The sequence below is a fragment of the Anabrus simplex genome, chromosome 1 (assembly GCF_040414725.1).
Source record: "Anabrus simplex isolate iqAnaSimp1 chromosome 1, ASM4041472v1, whole genome shotgun sequence".
In the NCBI taxonomy this organism is placed as follows: domain Eukaryota; kingdom Metazoa; phylum Arthropoda; class Insecta; order Orthoptera; family Tettigoniidae; genus Anabrus; species Anabrus simplex.
Genome location: NC_090265.1, coordinates 705,437,082 through 705,462,414, shown reverse-complemented (window position 1 = coordinate 705,462,414; position 25,333 = coordinate 705,437,082).

The window sequence follows — 25,333 nt, the reverse complement described above, 5'->3', positions numbered from 1 at the left end:
CGATATAACACTCAATATGAAGGATGGGATCGCTAATCGCTATATATTACTGTATATCTTTTATTGTGGTGGTTCCGCAGCTCTGCAGATCGTATTATGGAGCCGCGCCTTCCCAGCATTTGCCTGGTGTGAAAATGGGAAACCACGGAAAATCATTTTCAGGGCTGCCGACAGTGGGGTTCGAACCCACTATCTCCCGGATGCAAGCTCACAGCCGCGCGCTCCTACCCGCACGGCCAACTTGTCCGGTTCCCTGGGATTAACTCCCTGTCGGCGAGTTAAAACTTGTAGGCGTTTTACTACCGCGTGCAATTTAGGTGAATCCCCTACCTCAAGGGCCACACACAGAGCAGGCCAGTTCATTAAACGGTCTTCCTTCATACATAAATATAAATGCTACTCTCTCCCAGTTTCATTATCTGAAGTACCCATTCCGCACGCATTACAAATTTATGATCCTATGATCTCATAACATCAAATCCAAAAAATAGGTTTTCCTCATGTGACTGCTAGCTCCTGACAAGAAATACGGAATAGCTCGGAGACAGACTGGAGTACAAATATGCAAAAGCCTAAAATGGATAAAACACTAAATTCCGCTATAATAAATCTAGAATTCCGCCAAAATATCCTCTGTCCGCTAAATGATATATTTCTCCGCCGACAGTCTTCTAATTCCGCCAAATTTAGCGGATAATCCGCTAAGTTGGCAACACTGATCATATCACATCACATCACATCACATCACATCACATCATATCATATCATATCATATATCATGATATATATAGCAATCCATTTGTTTGAGGGCCGATGACCTTCGATGTTAGGCCCCTTTAAACAACAAGCATCATTATCACCATTTGTTTGATACATTCATTAGTTCATTACATTATCCCTCTTACACTTATTTCACTATGATTACATTAAATATTATACATTATACCTAATAATATTTATATTCATTCTACAGATTATCATAGCCGGCCCCGTGGTGTAGGGGTAGCGTGCCTGCCTCTTACCCGGAGACCCCGGGTTCGATTCACGGCCAGGTCAGGGATTTTTACCTGGACCTGAGGGCTGGTTCGAGGTCCACTCAGCCTACGTGATTAGAATTGAGGAGCTATCTGACGATGAGATAGCGGCCACGCTCTAGGAAGCCCAGAATAACGGCCGAGAGGACTCGTCGTGCTGACCACACGACACCTCGTAATCTGCAGGCCTTCGGGCTGAGCAGCGGTCGCTTGGTATGCCAAGGCCCTTCAAGGGCTGTAGTGCCATGGGGTTTGGTTTACAAATAATCATCCATTTATGAGGTTCTTTTAACTTTAATTTTGTCCTAAACGTACTGCAATTCTAAATATTCTAGGACAAACATGTATCTTACCCTTCATTCTTTTAGTTAGCGCTTTTTTATTTCCTTTAAAAATACCAAAAATCCTATTCTTCCCGATGTAATCCCCTCTTTATTTAATAATTTAACGATATTGTTTCCACCTCTGTGGTGTTGTGGTTACCGTGATTAGCTGCCATCCCAGGAGTCCCTCTTACATTCCCGGCTCTGCCACGAAATTTGAAAAGTGGTACGAGGCCTGGAACAGGGTCCACTCAGCCTCTGGAGGTCAACTGAGTAGGGATGGGTTCGATTCCCTCCTCAGCCATCCTCGAAGTGGTTTTCCGTGGTTTCCCACTTCTTCCTCCACGCAAATGCCGGGATGGTACCTAACTTGATGATGATGATGATGACGACGGTGCTTGTTGTTTAAAGGGGCCTAACATCTAGGCCATCGGCCCATGGTACCTAACTTAAGGCCACGGCGGGATTCCTCCCCTCTTCTCTACTTATCGCTTCTAATCTTCACATCCACCCACCAGGCCCCTGTTCAGCATAGCAGGTGAGGCAGCCTGGGCGAGGTACTGGTCCTCCTTTCCAGTTGTATCCTCGCGACGCAACGTATTACGCTCCAGGACACCGCCCTTCAGGCGGTAGAGGTGGGATCCCTCGGTGAGTCCGAGGGATAAACCAACCCTAGAGGGTAAACAGATTAAGAAAGAAAGAAAGAAAGAAAAGAAGCAATATTGTATAGAATTATTTCTCTATTTCTATTTTTGTTTTTCATTCACTACCAAAATATTTAACTCCAAGTGCGTCAGCTCCTCTACATACTTTCAATACCGTAGATGCGCCTCTTTCAATATTTCTCCACAAAATAGACAATGATTTTTGTTAAGTTTCTTTCTTTAACCCACCGCATCACACCTCCTGCTTCTCTGTTTGAAAGCCTTTCTTTTCTTATTGACATATTTAGGATAATTTCACAGAATTCCGATAATTTTGTTTTATTTTTATATTCTGCCATAGTCATCTACTTCTTAGGGGCTGTCTGACCAAGGTGGTAAAGGCGTGCTCGGCTCAACCGGAAGGACGTGGGTTCGATTCCCCGTCAGGAAGTTGAAATATTTAAGAAACGAGATTTTCACTTCCGGCGGTCCAAATGGTCCTAATATTATGTCAGCCTAATGGTCCTGAGATTAAATCAGCTTACACCAAAAATGAGTACCAAGTTAATCCCTGGGAGCTAAAGGTGGCCGGGCGTAGAGCTAACCACTCTACACCACAAAGTGCCGAGGTTACGGCTAATGGGCCTTCACGGCCTGTATGGAGATGATTTTTCTTTCTTGCTTGCTTGCATGTGCTTCCCAATATCCTTCACTCTGATCGTTACTTTCTTGCCGAATTTCTTATTCTTGTTCTGAATTCCTTAACCCCAGCAGTCTCCCATTCCTATTCTGTCATACATCCTTTTCACATTCATTAGACAATAATCATCATTTAAATGTTTAATCTGGTGTTGGCATGTTAAATTACAGAGAAAATTGCAGTTAGTTGTGAGCTTGAATTCGGGAGATAGTGGGCTCGAAACCCACTGTCGGCAGCCCTGAGGATGGTTTTCCGTGGATTCTCATTTTCACAAATGCTGGAGCTGTACGGTTCCTTAAGTAAGGCTACGGCCGCTGGCAGGTGAGCCAGCGTGGGTGAGGTGATGGTTCTCCTTTCCAGTAGTATCCCCGCGACCCAATGACTGACGCTCCAGGACACTGCCCTTGAGGTGGTAGAGGTGGAATCCTTCGGTGAGTCTGAGGGAAAAACCAACCCTGGAGGGTAAACAGATTAAGAAAGAAAGAAGAAATATTTGTGACTGAGCTCGATAGTTGCAGTCGCTTAAGTGCGGCCAGTATCCAGTAATCGGGAGATAGTGGGTTCGAACCCCACTGTCGGCAGCCCTGAAGATAGTTTTCCGTGGTTTCCCATTTTCACACCAGGCAAATGCTGGGGCTGTACCTTAATTAATGCCACGGCCGCTTCCTTCCCACTCCTAGCCCTTTCCTATCCAGTCGTAGCCATACGACCTACCTGTGTGGATGCGACGTAAAGCAACTTGTAAAAATAGTATGCTAAATATAATATTTCTCTCCCAATCTCCCCTTCTTAATCTTAACAAATGTCTTATTACTTTTCTAACTATATCTTCTTGAATGCTTATATCTTCACATAGTCTTCTAAGTCAGAAAATCTACTTCTCAGAAACAACTGTTTCTATAGGCAATACAACTTACTGAGGTGTATGTATCTCTAGTATGCTGTGCGAATGAGTCGCCAGGTTGACAATTCTTGTCCTATCCTATCCCTCAGTTTACCCTTCTGTGTGTACTGACTGTACTTACACTTGGTATTCTTGTTTGTACAGGGATGTCTGCAAAGTTGGCAGTGGTGTGTTTCGTCTTCCTGAAACTTATTTCTGGAGATATCCCACAAGAAATCATCCATACAACGATAGCCTTGAGCGAAGAATGTGAATACATTATCACCATCCATCTTCTTCTGGATAAGAATTTCTATTCTGACAATCAGCAGATGACTGTTGGACTCTCAGACGCCTGTCCTGTATCTCGATCTGCGCTTCATTACATTCACCAACATGGTAACACTGGGTTGAACATTGTGAACATAAACCAGCCAATCGATCGCGTCAAGATGGAAACAGAGGACATTAATGGTTGTCAGAGGCAATCTAAACCCACGAGAAAGAGTGATTCGTTTCTCATTTTTATCCAGGACTGCACAAGTACCGAACTAAATAACAGTGTCTACATCTTGCGTCAACTTAGAAGTTGGAATCCCCGCGCCAGATTCCTCGTTATTTTCCGTTCCCCAGTGTTAAATGAGTCTTTCTGCGAAATTGATCTGATGTTTAGAAAATTTTGGGAGCTGAAGATTATTAACGTGGTAATATTGTATAATACTCCAAATAGAAACCAAAGCGTGAAGATTTTCACTTATAATCCCTACCATTCAAGTGAGTGCATTCTGTGCGTACAAGACATCTCAGATCAGATCTCGATGGACTTATACTATCACAAGCTGTTCAACTTTAACAAGAAAGTCGTCAAGATATCCATGTTCAAAAATCCTCCTTACGTCTTAGAGGACAGCCAAATCATGGGTCCTGACGAACGGATGTTGAGCACGGTTGTATCGTATTTGAATGCTACGGTAAAAATTATACCAGCGGGTAAGTTCACATTTGGAGCGAGACTTGAGAACTGTACTCTAGTGGGATCAAGTGGAGATATAGCCTACGGAGTAGCAGACGTTGGCTTCAACACCAGAGCGTTGAAACTGGACAGAATATACGAAGTCGAGTACCTGTACCCTCACGCGAAGAGTGACACTACTGTTGTTGTGCCTAATTCCAAACGTATTCCGCAGTATCAAAATATTTTTCTGACGTTTACACTTGCGACATGGCTGTGCGTGTGGTTTAGTCTCCCTTTCGCATCTCTCAGCTGGTACCTTGTTCGATGCCTTGTTATGAAAATGCCCGGTTCTGGTATTCGCGCTCACAATGACGTTGGAATAATCATTGTACAAACAACTTCGTCGTTTTTTGCGGAAGGTATTCGTACTGTGCCAAAATCACAAGCAGAACGTCTCTTCTTGGCTTTCTGGTTCCTGTTCAGTTTAGTGGTAACAAACGCCTTCCAAGGTTCATTTACCAGCTATCTGTCCATCATTCAGTACCTGCCAGCACTGAACTCGCTTGAAGATTTGTACAAGTCATCGTTGCCAATTTTAGTCCACCCTGGCATTGTCACGCTTCTGAAACGAGATGATATCAATGACACGGTCACTAAGTTATATGATAAGTTCATTGCTGACCCAGCCACAACCACGTTTGGGGGTAAGGTGAGAAATGGGAATGTCAGTTGTATCTTCGACTCGAATATGGCATTCTTCATCGCAAGGCAAAAGGAGTTTGTTAGACAAGGAAGATCGCTGTTGCATATTATGAAGGAACCAGTTCTACAAACTTACTCCTTTTACGAAATCACGATGCATTCGCCGTTCGTTCCAGTGCTGAACAAAATTATACAGCAGATTGTTGAAGCTGGGATCTATAGGAAGTGGCACAGAGACACAATTTACGAGTTAACCATTCACGAAATTTTGACAGATGTGCACGATCAGACACTGAACTTACAAGTTCTCTCGCTAGAACATCTGCAAACAGCATTCTACCTTTACTTGATTGGCATCCTCCTTGGCACATTCAGTTTTATTCTGGAGGTTCTGTATTCAAAATTAATAGCGCTTGATCAAAGGAAGAGCTCATGGCCTTCTCACTGGATGACTTATAAGTAACACCGAGAAAGATTATGGGAGGTTAAGTGCATGTAACTGCGCAAGGTGGGGTCTGCTAGAAGGACATAAGAGGGACGAATAGCGGACAAATTCCGTCTTCTGTTTTAGAAAATGGTTATGTGGTAATGACGGTATGTAATTAAAGAAATCATAATTTCATTTGCAATGCTATGTTATGAATCTGAACCTGACCGGCATTTTACTGGATTGGTTTATTATAGAGTTCCCGTAATGTGTTTTTAAACGGTATATTTCGAGTTTTATTTCAGAACCTGGGATATTTTTTAAAAAAGGGACATGTTACAAAATAAGAATATCAGAAATAAATCCACCATATATCTTAAATTACAACGACACTTACTGTATACTAAAACTGCAAATGCAACTTCAAAATACTCAAATTCATGAGAGTGTATTTATCAGTCTTCTATGAAAGTACTAAAAAATGTCTTTTATATCTGTGGATGAACTCAACACAAGTTAAGCTCTTAGAATTAGTGATGGGCAGTCTGAGATAGGGTCTCGAGATTTCTCGAGACTAGCGCAAGTACTGTTTCTCGCGAGAAATGTCTAGAGGTCTCGAGAGCGTTGTTCCCGCATTGTGTGGCGAGCAGCGTGTCGTAGGCCTACAGGTATGCAGAGTTCAATGTTGTTTTGCCGACTATGTGAATAGCCAACCACGGGCCTTCTCCATCCCGTAAAAACGTGTCAACAAGTGACTAGGGCGTTCATATCTTTCATTTCTTCTTTTACCGGGCGAGTTGGCCGTGCAGTTAGGGGCGCACAGCTGTGAGCTCGCATCCGGGAGATAGTGGGTTCGAATCCCTCTGTCGGCAGATGGTTTTCCATGGTTTCCCAATTTCACACCAGGCAAATTATGGGGATGTACCTTAATTAAGCCCACGGCCGCTTCCTTCCCATTCCTAGACCCTTTCCTGTCCCATCGTCGCCATAAGACCTATCTGTGACGTTGCGACGTAAAGCAAAGAGCAAAAAAATAAGTCTTCTTCTTTTCCAACAGCTTTTTCCCACACCTGTAGGGTCGCGGGTGCGAACTGCGTTGCACATGAGGATCAGGTCCTGTTTTACGGCCGGATGCCCTTCCTGACGCCAACCCTATATGGAGGGATGCAATCACTATTGCATGTTTCTGTGGTGGTTGGTAGTGCGGTATGTTGTCTGAATATGAAGAGGAGAGTGTTTGGATGCACACATACACCCAGTCCCCAAGCCAGAAGAATTAATCAGAAGTGATTAAAATGCCCGACCCGGTCGGGAATCGAACCCGGGACCCCTCTGAAACGAAGGCCAGTACGCTAACCATTCAGTCAACGAGTCGGACGTAACTGTGTCTAAATGTACGCGACAATTATAAGACAATGTCTAAAATGAAACGTAAGACATGGACATTGGACATGGGATTATTTTGAAGAGATGCATAGCCCGCTGAGTTGTTTGTTCAAAAGAAGTAAAATACGTCAGCAGGAATACTTCTGGGATGATCTGGCCCTTACAAACACATAATACCACTGAAGAGGAATCTTCACACAGAACACCTTCGGCCCGGCCTGCATCACAAGAAGCTATCCTGTTGACAACAATGACGAGGTATCCAGGTAGGTGTACATTCTATCTATAGCCAGGCCCCGATTTACAAATGGGCGGACTGGGCATTTGCCCAGGGCGCCAGGTTTTGAGGGGCGGCGGCCGGCGGATCGAGTAATTATGGCCTGCGTGAATTACGTCTTAAATTAATTCCACTCAAATTACTTTTACATTCCACAAATTATTCCAATTATTTTATTAGCCTATATAAAACCTTTAAACTATTCTAACTTTAAAACCTGAATTTAATCTATATATTTAAATTTTATGAAGAAAATGTGTCTTATTTCCAAAATTATTTAGTTACATACAAACTATCGAACTGAACCAACGGCTTTTTACACAAAAATAAAATCAGCCTGATTCTTATTTGGCTGTTACCTGTATTTGGCTTGATGTTTAATTATGAGAATTAACTGTATTTGCATAATGTGCTGTTTTAAAACTCATAATCTTGAAAACTGTAATATTTAATTTGTAAACAATTATTTTTTAGAGGAACAGGAAAACGAGCAGGGGGGGGGGGGGACGGCGGCTAAATATTGTTTGCCCAGGGCGCTAACTACTTGAAATCGGGGCCTGTCTATAGCATATACCACGTCGTTCCATCTTAAGCGATGGGTCGGCGAACGAGGCTTCTCCACCAGTTGCGGTCTCTGAACTTCTCTCCTTCTTCGATGCTTTCCAAAGTATGTCCTCGCTGTTGAATGTCAATCTTCACCATGTCCTTGTACCAGAGTCTTGGTCGCCCTCTTGGTCTTTTGTCTTCAAGTTTTAGATCATACACTTTTTCGGTAATCTGTTATCTCTCATGCGTCGCTTATGTCCATACCATCTCAGTCGCTGCGCTGTTATTCTGTCCTGCAGTCTTACAACTTGAGTCTGCTTCCGGATTTCCTCATTACGGACTCTGTCCCTCCGTGTTTTGCCGATCATGCTACGGACAAATCTCATTTCTGCTGCCTGGATTCTACTAACATCTTTATTTCTCATAGTCCATGTTTAGCAACCATAGGTCAGGATTGGTACGTAATAGATTTCATATACGACTCTCTTACATTTTCTTGTTCCATATTATGTCTTTAACTATTTTGTAAATGTTGCTACCTGCCTGAATTCTGTGGGAAATTTCCTTGTCTATAGAACCAGTATCAGAGATAACACTTCCAAGATATTTGAATTGATGGTTCATCTGTAGCTGTTTCCCCTCCATTTCAATGTGTTCCAATGGTTGTCCGTATCTCTTCATCACCATAACCTCACTTTTTTCTTGGACAGAAGCTGCTAGGACTCATGGATGGACTCACATTCTATCCATAGTTATTCACTGTAACAATTTGAGAACATCATTAAATACAATCATGAATAAAATATATAAATAAATAAAATACTCAAAACTTAATAAAATACTTAAAATAAATTAAATTAAAAATAGTTAATCGAAACGTCCGTAGTATGGGCGCCAGAGTTCACCAGAATGGATCCCTCGAATTTAGATAGAGCATGATAATTCTTTATCTCCCAGGGCGTGTACATAATGTTGCGTACTGGTACATCTGCTACAGGCCTTACCTAACCTTCTGAAAACGACTAAATAGGTAGGAACTACACCTAGGTTCATCAATAACTCTACTGATTCTAAAATATCTAACTATATTCTCAATAAAATCCGTGCACGAGCACCTCATCAACACACCAAAATACACTTATAATACACAAACCAAAGATTGCTGGAAGACTCCATATTTACAACAACAACAACAACAGTGAAAACAGTGGGAGACGAAAGCGAGAACTAAGCCACCATTTGTATTTAGTACGTTAAACAATGTACATATATGTAGATAAGAACCCTTCACTGTCTCTGTATCAACACGTCTTGCCGATTCTCATAATCAGCACTTATATCACACAGATACTGTACCTCGTAATACTGTGTTCACTGACATTAATACTTGTTGTAAAGATGTATACATTTGAGCAACACACGCTTGTCGATCCTGAACATAAATTATGGAAAGTCTGAGATAGCTTTCACCAACATATAATGCCAGACCGCCACAAGTGCTATAATGCTTAATGCGTAAGCACTCCACAATTTGTCGATCATCCACTTTCCACGAACATAACAAGACTACGTTCCACAAACGTTTGAAGTCCAGTCCAGTATATTGCAGCAGCGTCAGTCCAGCACCGCATATCCAGTTTCACTCCCGTATCGTGTCAGCACTACCTCCTTCCCGTACAGTGTGTGGTTGTAGTTAACTTCCGCTGTGATGTCGAAGTATATAAAGACCTCAGCTCTCACATGATACGCCGAGATTGATCCTCGCCAGCCAATCATGGTAGATCCTCTTGTCAAGACCATGCCCTGAACTTCTTCTTGGTCCCAAGATATAAACAAACTCTGGGGTGCTTCACATGAGTCATATGACTTTCCGAGTACAACAACAAGCTCATCTCATCAGACTGGGATATATACATGACTCATAGAACCTCGCGACGACGACAACAACAAGCATATCTCATCAAACACTGGGTTAGACGCATGACTCATCCAAATTACCAGAGTTAAACATAGCAATGTTTTCCCAGCCGTGGTAAAAAACAAATTACTCATACTACATATATGGAGACCTCCCAGCTTACAAATATTAGTGAAAAAATATGCAACTGAAATACCGACGATAATAATAATAATTGTTACGGAGTTTTCCGTGGTAGGTAGAGGTGAAAGAAGGTGCGGGTGTGAATAGGTCTCCAGCTACGAAAGCAAAATTAATTTAAAATTTAACAAGGTTATATTTTCTTTTCAAAAACAAAGAAATAACAAGCATGGCAGGTACAAAGTAGCAAATCAAAAGGGTAGTTACAATATTTACAGGAATTGGGCTTCGCGCCCTGATTTTACACTGTTTGGGCAATCAGCTCAGTTTCACCCCAAACACGAGTTTTAACAGAGGGGCAGAAAACCCCATTCATACCTAGGAGCCCTTGCTCCAAATTACACAGAAAAGCCTCCACGAGGCATACAACACCCTTTTTTTTTTTTAAAAGAGCCACTCGCTCTCAAAATTTAAGCCTCTCCCAGGCCACACCGAACTCCACCTTCAAGTTGTCCTCACTGGACATATACACAGGGGTAAAATACCCAATCTACTGAGGTCTATTAAATGAAAAGCAGGTTAATTAAATGACCTCTAAAATAACAATTTGAGAGGAGGCGATCTTGCACTCCTAATACACTTGTTTTTAAAAACCTAATCTGGCTCTAGGCCACTAATGCAAGGGCTAATCCCATACTACCGAGGTGACTTTAGGAAAGAACAATTTGTTTTACATTAACGAAGAATAGGTTAAGAAAATAAGTTCACCTCAAGACAATGTGAGTGGGAGCTCGAGAGGGTTAGCACTCTCTATCCCAATATGCAGCTTAAAAGAGAATAGAAGAAAAGATCGTTACATTTTAGGAAAAGGTTACATGGAGGAACGCTTCGCACCCGCCCCGAGAGTTAAACTGCTGAGCTAGCAAAGAAAGAATTTATTAATCGGCCATTACCTTATTGATGACTGCTGCCGAGGAAAGAGGCGCTTCCCGCCTCCCGCTATGTACTTTATACACTGAAAGATGGAACAGAAGTGGCCCGGAGACCCTAAAATCAGCAGTTTATATCCTCTCGCGGAAGATTCTAGGCGTTAGGGGAAAGAAAACACCCTCCCACAATGTTTTTATTGGATAGGCCCCAGCAACATATTCAAGTTGGGGGAAGATACATCTGATTGGTCAGAAATTCATTGAAGAAATTCGTGATTGGATACATTCAAAACAAGGGGAAGAAAGGGGTAAATATTGCCAACTTAAACAATGACTGAAAGAAATTTAACAAAGAACAAACTCCTGAAATTAAATTTTCTCCAACAAAATAGTTCTTTGACTCCGCACTAGGGTGCACTATTGTTGATCTTCAGTAGTGTCCTCTAGAAGAGAAAGTTCACACTTCTTAATACAAGCAAAACAAAAGTACGTCGAAAATGACACAGTTCACAAACTCAAAAATTTCCAGGTAGTGACATCTTCTGAGAAATTTGGAAAATTAAGACCGTAGATAAAGTTCAGCTTTCCTCCAGAAGAGGAGTTTTAACTGGCGCAACTTTTAAATAAACGGAGTGGAGGTGTACCGCCCGGTACAGACCTCCCCCACCAAAAGTTCCTCCAAGGGGTAACACAGAAGAACATAAACTTTTGTTTGAAAATAAGTTCCAAGTTTTGATGTTGATATTAAGATAACTTGCAGAAGTATTTGAGAAATTTCTTAATTCGGTTCCAAAATTTTGTCGTTGCAGGTGAAGTAAAGTCTTTGTGTTTATAGAAGTTGAATTTCTGAAGATAAGCTTTTAATACTTAAAAGTGAAGGAAAAATTTTGCAATGTCCACCAAATATTGCTGTTGAATTCCCAAGTATAGTCATCTCTTATAGTAGCTGTTCATGTAGTAGATGGTGATGAAGTGGGATGGCCAGACCGGCCGTTGCTGCTTGCGTCCAAAGGAGGCCGCTCGGACCCCCCAAGTACCCTGAGATACCGCTCGCCCGCACTATGAGGGGAGCAGAGGTGTTGAAGCACGCCGCGCCCGCGGTGAACATATACAGGCTGCGGGCAAGTAGCAGGTCGTGCGCCGCACATCAGCCTTGGCCGGGAGGAGCGCTCCGGCTCGCCGTGCACATGTCGTCCTCGCTGGAGAGGAGGGGGCCCATCCCCCTCCCCAGTTGCTGCACGGCGCTGCGCGGCTGCGGGGGCACTGAAACATTAAGGCTAGGCGGCAGAATTGTGTTGGACCATCGTCTATTTGAAGGCACAGGCATTTAAAGAGATTGAGGGGCCAGCGGCGTGCAGATATCCATGGCATTTAATATTATGAAGCCACAGTGTAAGGTGGAGCAGGAGACGGGAGCGTGGTAATGGCCGAGGCAAGGACAGAATGGCAGTTTAACGGGTCGGGACAGGTTTTACAAAAATGCTTACATCTGAAACAAAATATTATAGGTAGTGCAGAATGCCTTAAAAATGAAACTAAAAAAAATATAACCTTCATATCCTTTCAAAATAATATAAAGCAAGTTAACACAGAAATTACACCGGCTTCACCTGGGACAGGTGAACTCTAAATATCCTCTCGGTGGCTGGATTACTTAACAATAAGGTAACCGGCGTAAGAAAATCGAGAATTATACAAGGCCCATGAAATCTGGGGGCAAGCTTGCCCGCGGGAACAAAATTTTTGACCATAACCTGGTCACCTACCTTCAAAGGGGTGGGTCTCCGTCCACGATCATACCTTTCCCTAACCTTTTCATGAGACACTTTAAGATTGGCTTTAGCCTTCTTCCAAAGATCTTTAATGTTGTCCGGATCTATTGTCTCGGGCAGAATGTCACTCAGAGACCAGAGGTTAGAGAGCGGCGAGTTGGGAACAAACTTGAACATCAAAGAAGCTGGAGTAAACTTGTGAGATTCATGAACCGCCGAATTCAAAGCAAAAGCTAACCAATGCAGGGACGTGTCCCACCTGGAAGGATCTTCATGATGATAAGCAATGAGAGCGGACCTGAGATTACGGTTAACCCGTTCAGCCAGAGATGGTTGCGGGTAATAAGCAGAAGTAGTTACATGAGATATTGATAAGTCAAAACAGAATTTACGAAATAAATTAGATGTAAAAGCCTTAGCATTATCAGATACAATATATTGACACGGACCAAAAGACGCAAAAATAGAATTTAAGCAGGTAATGGTGGACTGAGCGGTAGCCAGCTTAGTCGGAAATAACCAGGAAAATCTAGTAAAACCATCTACACATACAAAGATGAACTTGTTGGCATTCCCCTTCGACTGGGGGAAGGGTCCTACATAATCAATATACAGACGTTCCATGGGGCGCGACGCTTGATGCGAAGACAAAAGGCCTACCTTGGTGGACATGGTGGGTTTACTGAGCAAACAAGATTTACAAGCTTTTACAAGTTCACGGATTTCACCGTCCATACCTTTCCAGATGAACATTTCACGAATCTTTTCACGAGTTTTAAAGATACCAAGATGCCCTCCTAATGGGGTCTCATGATAATACTTGAAGATCATAGGTACAAGAACCGCTGGAACAACAACTTTCATCATCTTATCATGCCTCGAAGGGCAACATAGAACACCATTCCTCAGAACATAAGGGACAACATGTTCCCAAGAAGAAAGGGTTTCCATTATCGGAGCCAGCGTCGGATCTTCACGTTGGTATTTCTCGATATCCCTAAAGAGCATGGGAGCATCTGTTAGGATGGCATTAACCTTAGATAGTATGGACTCGGAAGGTGATGAACTGTCGACCGGTTCGTGGGTCTCGACGTCGTTAGAAAACATACGGCTGAGTCCATCAGCAACAACATTTTCGGTACCTCTGATATGTCTAACATCAAACTGGAAGGCAGAAATACGGATGGCCCAGCGGGCTATACGACCAGTACGACGCGGCCTACCTAAGACCCAGCTTAAGGCTTGATTATCTGTCTCCAGGTCGAATTTGACATGTTCCAGATAGAGACGGAACTTCTCTAAGGCGAATAAGACTGCCAAACCTTCGAGCTCATAGATGGAATACTTGGCTTCTTGAGCCGACAATGTCCTAGACGCATAGGCGATGGGGCGCCTCCCTAGTTCAGTCTCTTGAAGAAGGACTGCAGCTACCGCTGACGACGATGCGTCGGTTTGGACAATGAATTTCTTCGAGAAATCAGGCATAGCAAGTACAGGGGCATTACAAAGAGCTAATTTAAGGTCTTCAAAAGCGGCTTGTTGAGAAGGTCCCCACTCGAATTTGATGCCTTTCCTACGAAGAAGGTTTAAGGGCGCCGCTCTATTAGCGAAGTTAGGAATAAACTTCCTGAAGAAATTCACCATACCAATGAACCTGGCGATACCTTTAATGTCCTTGGGAGGTTTAAAATCACGAATGGCCTGTGTTCTAGAATGATCGACTGCTACACCATCCGGTGACACAATATGCCCTAGGAAAGACATAGAGGGCTTAGCAAAGGCAACCTTGGACAACTTAACAGTTAACCCAGCCTTACGAAGGCGATCGAGAACTTCTCGCAGATGATCTAGGTGTTCTTCAAAAGTCTCTGAAAATACGACGACATCATCCAAGTAGTGATATAAGTACTCAAATTTGATGTCGGAGAAGACCCTATCTAGTAGCCTAGTGAGTACAGCTGCTCCCGTGGGGAGCCCGAAAGGCACGCGGTTGTATTCGTATAAATTCCAGTCCGTGGCAAACGCTGTAAGATGTTTAGACTCTTCGGCAAGGGGAATTTGATTATAGGCCTGATTCAAGTCCAAGATAGTAAAGAACTTGGCCTTACGAAACCATGAAAAACAAGAATGAAGGTCGGGAAGGGGCACAGATTGTAACACCACCTTCCGATTGAGAGCCCTGTAATCAATGACAGGCCTGAAGCCTCCTTGGGGTTTCGGGACTAAAAAAATAGGCGAAGAATACGCTGACTTAGAGGGCCTAATAATACCGTCCTTCAACATCTGATCGATGATTTCTTTTAGAGCCTTCGTTTTAGGTGGAGATAGCCTATAAGGTGGAAAACGGACAGGAATCGAATCCGTGACCTCAATTTTGTATTCAATAAGGTCAGTAACACCAAGAGTATCAGAGAACACCTCGGGAAACGACTGACACACTTTGCGAATACTATCGGCCTGCTCCTCAGGTAGATGTCTAAGGTCTAACAACATCCCATCCTGGGTAGGCGAAATAGAAGAACATGATGCAGAATTACACTTTAATAGAGGGATATTACAATTAGATGCAAATTTGAAAGTGCAAGACCTACTCTGAAGATCGAGCACAAGACCAGAGTGAGAAATAAAGTCCGCTCCCAGTATGATGGGGCAAGACAAGTGCTTAGCCACAAACAGTTTAATTTTCCATGTAAATTTAAAAATACGAATTTTGACCAGTACGGAACCTAGAATTTCTAATGGAGATGAATTAGCCGAAACATATTGAATAGGAGAAGAGTCATAGACAGGTAGTTTACAAACAGACTTTAATTTCGAGTACCATTCAGCCGAAATAATGGAACAAACACTGCCTGAATCTAATAGAGCTGTTATAGGCTCGTTATTTAACTCAATCTTAAGAAAAGGAACAGGTGCGGGGGTATCCGCCGCAATCCTAAGACATTCTTTAGGGCATTCAAAAGATGAATTTGAAGGCTGATCGTTCTCTGCATTTACAACCTGTTTACTAGGGGCTGAGTCTCGGGAAGATGGATTAGTCGACTCAGCCGAAGCCACTAGTCACTTTTTATTATTAGCATAGCTGGAATTTGCACCAGAAGTTGAGCAGGAGGGGGTGCTATTTGAGTTTGGGCAATTCTTGGCGATATGTGAGAAGGCCCCGCACTTAAAACAGCCTTGTGATGACCCGGCTCCATTCCTTGTCCCACTTGACTTGATCAGTGGACACTTGTCGCGCAGATGGTCAGGCGACCCGCAAGCATAACATTTACGGGGATTGACTGGTCGGCGAGGTGGAGGCCGAGTGTTACTAAAGGAAGGCGGGGGTTCTTTCGCGACACGCAAAGAATCGGCGTATCTAACTCCTTCCGCTGAAACGGCCAATGCTTCAAGTTCAGAGAAAGTTTGCGGGCACGCCGCGAAACACAAATATGACCTATAGGGAGGTGAAATTCCCTCTACAATAGCCTGTACAATCTGATCTTCAGGAAAATGAAGGGCAAACACTCTAGTGTAAAACTTAATGTCCTGTATGAAATCAGCCAAGTTTTCATCCAACCTCTGTACTCGATAATAGTATTTCTGAATCAGAGACGACCTCGCGCGGGCAGGAATGAAATTTGCAAGCAAGTGTGCGTGAAAATCTTCAATAGATGACTGTTCAGCAATGGCTCTTACTATTTTATCTGAGAGAACACCAATAGCATACGGATAGATAATTTGCAAAATCTGACAAGGGGAAAGAGAAAACACAAGGGCGTGATCCTGAAATTCAACTAAAAATCTTAAAAATGAAATAACTTCACTGGTGGTGTTGACAGAAAACTTAGAGATACCTCTTAGCAACATTGCCAATGGATGAGGCAAGCTACTAAACCCGGGTGACATAGTAGGTAAAGGTTTCAATGGCAACGAAGTTAATTCAGAACGGATGTTACCCAACGATGCACGGCGTTCAGACTCGTTGTCCAATGGGGCAGAGATAGTTTGAGCAGCAACGGTTATCCTATTAACTTCTCCCTTGGGAGGCGCTTCCTCACTACCTGCATTCACTATGGTGGGTTGATCAGATTTGGGAGGCACTTCCCCAGTTAACAATAGAGTGACCTTACTAGACAATTCAGAAATAGTTTCAAGGAGCGTATTAGCTTCCTTCCTCTGAACGTCATTCACCTTTAGAGACAACAGATCATTAACTCTATTTGAAAAGTGATATAGTCTGCCTTGCACACGCTTAATTTGATTAGGAGACGGATCATTTTCATCAAAAAAACTAACTACAGATGCTAGCCCAGTAATATTCTCGACGATCGTGGAAAGAGAGTCATCAATTTCTTTCTCTCCCAAATTGGGGATGGAAATGGGCAAATCAAGGGACTCTCTAAGCTTGTTAGTGTCTATTGCAACCGTGCCTCCAGATTGAACATTTCTGATAGTTAACTCGTATATCAACTCCTCTTTGCGCAAATAGTTAAGGAGGAGAACATCGCGAGGGCCGGGCATGATGACAGAACGATTTTGAAAAACTCACAAATGCCAGCAACTGAGAAAATGGTTAGAGTTTGAATTAAAGCAATGTTTAACCGTCAAGAGGGGCAAAATTGAGACCCATTCAACCACGCTCTGCTACCACTTGTTACGGAGTTTTCCGTGGTAGGTAGAGGTGAAAGAAGGTGCGGGTGTGAATAGGTCTCCAGCTACGAAAGCAAAATTAATTTAAAATTTAACAAGGTTATATTTTCTTTTCAAAAACAAAGAAATAACAAGCATGGCAGGTACAAAGTAGCAAATCAAAAGGGTAGTTACAATATTTACAGGAATTGGGCTTCGCGCCCTGATTTTACACTGCTTGGGCAATCAGCTCAGTTTTACCCCAAACACGAGTTTTAACAGAGGGGCAGAAAACCCCATTCATACCTATGAGCCCTTGCTCCAAATTACACAGAAAAGCCTCCACGAGGCATACAACACCTTTTTTTTTTTTTAAAGAGCCACTCGCTCTCAAAATTTAAGCCTCTCCCAGGCCACACCGAACTCCACCTTCAAGTTGTCCTCACTGGACATATACACAGGGGTAAAATACCCAATCTACTGAGGTCTATTAAATGAAAAGCAGGTTAATTAAATGACCTCTAAAATAACAATTTGAGAGGAGGCGATCTTGCACTCCTAATACACTTGTTTTTAAAAACCTAATCTGGCTCTAGGCCACTAATGCAAGGGCTAATCCCATACTACCGAGGTGACTTTAGGAAAGAACAATTTGTTTTACATTAACGAAGAATAGGTTAAGAAAATAAGTTCACCTCAAGACAATGTGAGTGGGAGCTCGAGAGGGTTAGCACTCTCTATCCCAATATGCAGCTTAAAAGAGAATAGAAGAAAAGATCGTTACATTTTAGGAAAAGGTTACATGGAGGAACGCTTCGCACCCGCCCCGAGAGTTAAACTGCTGAGCTAGCAAAGAAAGAATTTATTAATCGGCCATTACCTTATTGATGACTGCTGCCGAGGAAAGAGGCGCTTCCCGCCTCCCGCTATGTACTTTATACACTGAAAGATGGAACAGAAGTGGCCCGGAGACCCTAAAATCAGCAGTTTATATCCTCTCGCGGAAGATTCTAGGCGTTAGGGGAAAGAAAACACCCTCCCACAATGTTTTTATTGGATAGGCCCCAGCAACATATTCAAGTTGGGGGAAGATACATCTGATTGGTCAGAAATTCATTGAAGAAATTCGTGATTGGATACATTCAAAACAAGGGGAAGAAAGGGGTAAATATTGCCAACTTAAACAATGACTGAAAGAAATTTAACAAAGAACAAACTCCTGAAATTAAATTTTCTCCAACAAAATAGTTCTTTGACTCCGCACTAGGGTGCACTATTGTTGATCTTCAGTAGTGTCCTCTAGAAGAGAAAGTTCACACTTCTTAATACAAGCAAAACAAAAGTACGTCGAAAATGACACAGTTCACAAACTCAAAAATTTCCAGGTAGTGACATCTTCTGAGAAATTTGGAAAATTAAGACCGTAGATAAAGTTCAGCTTTCCTCCAGAAGAGGAGTTTTAACTGGCGCAACTTTTAAATAAACGGAGTGGAGGTGTACCGCCCGGTACAATAATAATAATAATAATAATAAATAGAATACTGACAATATCTCTCACTTCTACATATAGTGCGAGGGTGTGATATATGTACTATCACATCACAAATTATGCAGTGTTATTCAGCTAAGATGTCCTCCTCAAATAACTCGTGAGCCGTTTAAGATACTGACATTCTGTTTACACTTTCGTTATGGTATTAAGGGGTTCATAATTGAACATGCAATGCTTTCCAGGCTTTTGCCAAAATTTATTGGCACACACGTTTCTACATGAGAACGTTATTTCACGCAATACCTGATGATATACTATCAAGCTTACTTTCGTATTTACTGGGACGTTAAATAGATCGCAACACAAGAGAATCGGTCTCGAGATTCTCGCGGGAGTTTCGAAATCTGTGAAGTCAACCTCGAGAGTCTCGAGCGAGAGCATTTCCCATCATTATAAGCAGAACTACGCTATCTTTTGTGAAGGGTAATTGAATGCCAACGACGGAACTTGACGATGTCGTAGTTTGAGAAATGGGAAAATTTCACGTTCTGCCAAAAAAACAGGCAAATCCGGTAGCGAAACATTTGAGATGATGGAAGTCGAAACCACCCGGATCACCAGAACGGGCAAAAGACTATGTGATCCTTGAACCGTTAGGGCCTGTCCACGAACATGACTGTAATACATGAGTGTACGCCACGTTGCCTACATTGTAGGCGCCAGTCCAAAAACTTATTGACTTTAGTCTTGCGGTACGCTTACGTCCTTAGCATACGCTGCTTTCTCTTCAAAGTAATACAATCAGTACTGTGGAGAGGGCGAGCCCCCGTGGCTCAGGCGGCAGCACGCTGGCCTCTCACCGCTGGGTTCCGTGGTTCAAATTCCGGTCACTCCACGAGAGATTTGTGCTGAACAAAGCGGAGGTGGGACAGGCTTTTCTCCGGGTAATCCGGCATTCCCAGTCATATTTCATTCCAGCAACACACTCTAATATCATTTCATTCCATCAGTCATTAATCATTGCCCCAGAGGAGTGCGACAGGCTTCGGCGGCCGGCACAATTTGTATCCTCACCACTAGATGGGGGCTTCATTCATTCCATTCCTGACCCGGTCAGATGACTGGAAAAAGGTTGTGGATTTTCATTTTCAGTATGGAGAGGCTTGGGAATGGTGAACAACACACTTGAATATATTCGGTGCTCGTGAAATGTTTGCTCCGTACTTGGAGCTTTTCAACTGTTATATGTGTTTTATTTCCAAGTACTTGCAAATATAACTGAAATAGACTGTTTTCCCGTAATCTACACCTTCTTTTAGAAAAGACACATAAAAGCAGGGATAATTGGACAAGTTGGAACACTGGGACATTTTATCAATAACCAGGACTGTACTGGGAAAAAAGAACCCTAGCTTATCAATTAATTAATCAATCAATGATCATGATTTACATTTAGGGCTGTCATCCAGGTAGCAGATTCCCTCTCAGTTGTTTAACTAATCTCTTTAAGATTTGTAAGTTGGAAATCTTCAGTATCAGTTAAAATAATATCATCGACAAATTTCATAGTTCTCATTTCCTCTCCTTGTTTCCTCTCCGTGTTTGACCTTTGACAGCTAAGAACAGAATAACAGCACATTAGTCCTATTTGGACTCATTTGGTAATACCTTCACCATAGTTCTCGTGGCCGCATTTAAGGAGCGCACCTCGCCACGACACGACTGGCACACTAACCCTTTGCCTACATGTCCGTGCTTATATAACCGCATCGGAGTCGCGATACGTTGAATAGCAACGTCCTTAAAAAGAAACGGAAACCTTTTGATGACGCCTTGTACTTTGTTTTGCTTTATGTTTTGTGTATTTGTACGACAAGTAAAACTCACAAATATTTCTGCTATTTGCTTTACGTCGCACCGACACAGATATGACTTATGACGACGATGGGATAGGAAAGGTCTAGGAATGGGAAGGAAGCGGCCGTGGCATTAATTAAGATACAGCCCCAGCATTTGCCTGGTGTGAAAATGGGAAACCACGGAAAACTATCTTCAGGGCTGCCGACAGTGGGGTTCGAACCCACTATCTCCCGATTACTGGATACTGGCCGCACTTAAGCGACTGCAGCTATCGAGCTCGGTCACAAATATTTCTTCTTTCTTTCTTAATCTGTTTACCCTCCAGGGTTGGTTTTTCCCTCGGACTCACCGAAGGATCCCACCTCTACCACCTCAAGGGCAGTGTCCTGGAGCGTCAGTCATTGGGTCGCGGGGATACAACTGGAAAGGAGGACCCCTGTCTCACCCACGCTGGCTCACCTGCTATGCTGAACAGGGGCCTGGTGGGGGGTGGGAGGATTGGATGGGATAGACAAGGAATAGGGAAGGAAGCGGCCATGGCCTTAAGTTAGGTACTGTACCATTCCCGTCCTCAGATTATGCCAGACTCAGCGGTAAGAGCGCGTGGTAATCGTTCGTAATAAAAATGAAAATGGGCGATGCAAACAAAACTAACCTAAATGAAGTAAAAACCATAGGTATATGACTGGGAAACGGATACATAACTATGTGAATAAGAAAACAGAAATAGGGGCAAAATGGATTTATCAAACGAAAGGAATTCATATATTCACGTTACATTAACCCTCTCAATGCCGGGCGTATTTGTTACGTACTAGCCAAGAGTGTCACCCATTTTTTGTCCGATTTGCAACTCTCTAGATAAAAATTCATCACTCTCTCAATTTACAACCCATTCTCAGTGAGACTTTTTTTATCATATAAAAGGAATGTTCCTTTGAATTAATGGCACTTTATACCTAAAATCATTTATAGTTAAAATTAAAATAAATCATGAATTTAAAAATTTAAAATACAATTAATGAAAATCCATATTTTAAGGTAAATGTGTAGTTCTAAAATCAGTATGACACACTAACTGGTAGTATTTCTTGTAGAACAGTCTCTTGACTGGCGTTTTGCATAAAATTATGTTATTTGGAGTGATGATATGTCTTAAAAATCAAAATATAAGCTGCAGGTTCAGCATCATGAGGCGGGGCATGTTTCGGTCCCGGTAACAGGAGGAGGTGGTTGGTATGGTAAATAACTATTACGGGTAACTTAAAACAATAATGGCAATGTGTGATATTGTTAATACCAATATTACCGTGGAAATCTTCGTTACTTTCCGAATTATCCCTAACCTCGGCAATTGGCGACGTTCCACTTACAAAACTGTTTTCAGAAACACTCTCATAGACTATAAGCTTACTAGAAGTGTTTTCAACACTATTATGAAGTCCAGTGCACTTTCTGACTCGACATAACGATCGTTATTCCATAAACTATGTATGTAATCAGCTACACCATCGTTGTTTGCAAATACGTCGTCCCGTAAGTCCGGCATCACTGTTGCCATTTGTACGAGATGTGCGGACACGGCCTTCACATTTTTTAATGTTCGTCCCATGTAAAAAATATGCGGCTTCTTGTGGTAAACTTGGAGACCACACACCTTCCTTGATAATGATGTACTGATATGTGCTACCATCTAACGGAAAAGGAAGAACTACGACGGTTTCTAAAAGAGTCTGCATGAGGAGCTCTCGGCGAGTTCACGGAGAAAAGAAAAATCATCCCTTGGTGCTCAAAGAGTTAACCACAATATTAAAGAAAACACAAACGAAGCCAAAAGACCATCAGGAAAACGGAATATGTGCCGAGCACATTATGTATCACATTTACATTAGGCAAAAATTACAATAAAGCGGGTCACGGCCCGAATTAAACAAAACATATGACTTTGGAGTGACTTGGGATGAATACATTACGATATTGGATCGACGCAAACTGTATTCTCTATGTCCTAATCCCATTTTGGATTCGCTCGTTAAAACGTCTTTAAATACCTACGGTAGTGAGTTAATCACATTAGTATCTGATCCATTATTTACATATGCACAACACTAAATAACTGATATAAAACCATTACTTAAGGCTAGTCCAAGGCTTGTCTTGACTTATTTCTAACACAGACGTGAAAGTACGGGCCGTCCGCATTCAAATTGAATAGCAAAGAAGCCAACAACCAATCTTTAGCTTTCGAGCTAATTACAAAATTACGCAACGCAGGTATCACTGACAAACACATCAAAGAGTAAAAATACACAAACACCAGACAAATAAATTGAACACTAAAATAGCCATAAGAAACTCAGATAACGTCTGAAAGAAAATGCATACAAATAAAATTACTCGTACGGGAATCTGGATTAAAACATATAAATATAAAAACTTATCCTTGAGATAGTTTATTGGGATCGGAAACTAATAAAACATAGGCGCAGGTGTTGTGTCACCTAATAACACGTGGAGGCGTGTCACCAACTTCACTCTGCATGTGCTGGGAACAGTTGTGACCTAGAAAAACGTTTCCCTGGTTGGCAATGGAATGCAGGGTTTATGGGACCGGGCAAACTACTTTCTGAGGACGACCTTCACGAGAACACGGGGCTGGCCGTTTCGTTCAAATACACTCGACAGGGGGCTAACGTCATAATGCTGAACTTTCACTGCCCTGAGACCCGCTCTTCTTTCTCATAACTTTGCAGCTAAACCACCTCTAACATCCGGTAAAATAATTCGCGGTCTCAATCACCTACAACATCTGTTTCACGCCGATAAGGCCTTAAGCCACTTTCATTTGAATAAACACAGCACCATTCATGACTCTAAGACAGATCCAGGCCATTCACTTGGCAGTACTGGGGTTCATATCTCCCCTCTAGTCTTAAGTATGGGCACATCTAGCCTTCTTTAAGCAACGCAGGCTTCCAATGCTCCCTTTTAATCATTTATATCTATATCCAGGCTCCTCCAGCCTTCCTCTAACCAGCCCAGTGGCTCAAAACCACACATCTGGCACACATATGTACATCTGGCTTCATAAACATCAGATTCGTAGTTCGTTCTTCCCGTATAACCTACCTTCATTGTATAACAATAAGACTATCTAGGCAACGTCGAGAGTCTCCTTGGTCTCTGCTTCGTAATTACGCCTGAAAAACAAGCTCCATGCATAACAAAAATAAATAAAATCTGCACTGCTGCTATGAACTAATGGCGAAATACTAATGGTGAATACTAATCTCTTATCACACACAAATATGAATATACTGAAAGAGAAAGATACACACTCCTATATCTACCCTAAATTCCCTTATTCCCTTCTAAACTTAATGAAATAAAGAGCTCTAACATACAGAACTAGGGGTGAATTCCATCGAAGCCAAGAGTTTTAAATCGTTTTAGATCTTTTAGTGCTGTATCAATCTCTGATACTGTGAACGATTTGCATATTCTGAAGACTGAAATGCTGTTGACCAAGACTTGAAGTTGTCGACTAATAAATTTGGTGTGTTTCTTGTCACATGGAACTCGTGACGTTGCAAGGATGTGAGAGGCAATTTGATCTGATGTAACTTCAACCTGTTCTCTGCATACTGAGAAGGTTTCAAGCTTCTCTGCTAGAGCGAGTAAAATCTATCAGCATCCTTGAAAGTCTTGGTATAGTGCTTCACTTTCTTCATTCCATCCAGGGATATATTCTTTGCGGTAACTGCTTGGAATGAACTTCTTAGCTGTTCCTATAACTGCACAAGCAAAACGCCTACAGTGGTCGTTATTCGTACAACAATTTAACTTCGAAATTGAACATTGTGCAGGAAAGGCAAACATTCTCGCCAACATTCTAAGTAGGAACCCTAATGCTGAAGAAGAGCATGTAAATTATGTGGATCTTCTACAGGAAGGTAGAGATTTTCTATTACGACTAAGCCAGCTACCGAGATTCCAACAAAGCTGGCCCAATTCTACAGACACTGATTGATTACTTTCAAGGGAGAATTCAACAGGGTGATCCTCAATTTTATAAAATTCATAAGCTATCTGAATACTGCAGGTTTCTAAACAACCAATTGTTAAAATATACAGATAAAAATCACACCAAGTTATAAATTGTAATTCCTGCAGAACTGGAAAACGAATTAATATGGCAAGTTCATCGTATTACTGGTCACGGAGGTATTGATTAGACCGTAACCACTATCCAGGAGACTTTCATTTGGAAGAATTTAAGAGAATCTGTCAGAGACTCCATCATCAGATGCGATAAATGCCAGCGAGTGAAGTCGAACTCATACCTCATCTAACAGACGCCAATACCGATATTACCATCGAAACCCAGCGAGTTATTCGCGATGGACATTTTTGGAAAAATTCCGAAGTCCCGCAGAGCTAATCAGTTCATATTTGTAACAATGGACGTATTTTAGAAATACACTACACTTTATCCTGTGCAGAAAGCCAACACTAAATCCGTTCTAAGATGCCTCAATAGAAAAATAATTCCAGCCATGGGAAAACCTGAGGAGTTATCAACGGATCACAATTTACATCTTTACAGCAGTGGCGGCTCGTGGCTGTAAAGTATGGTGAAGAGCCTTTACCCGTTCGGTTTCGAGCGACAGATTTAGGAACTTCTTTCTTTCTTTCTTTCTTTCTTTCCTAATCTGCTTACCCTCCAGGGTTGGTTTTTCCCTCGGACTCAGCGA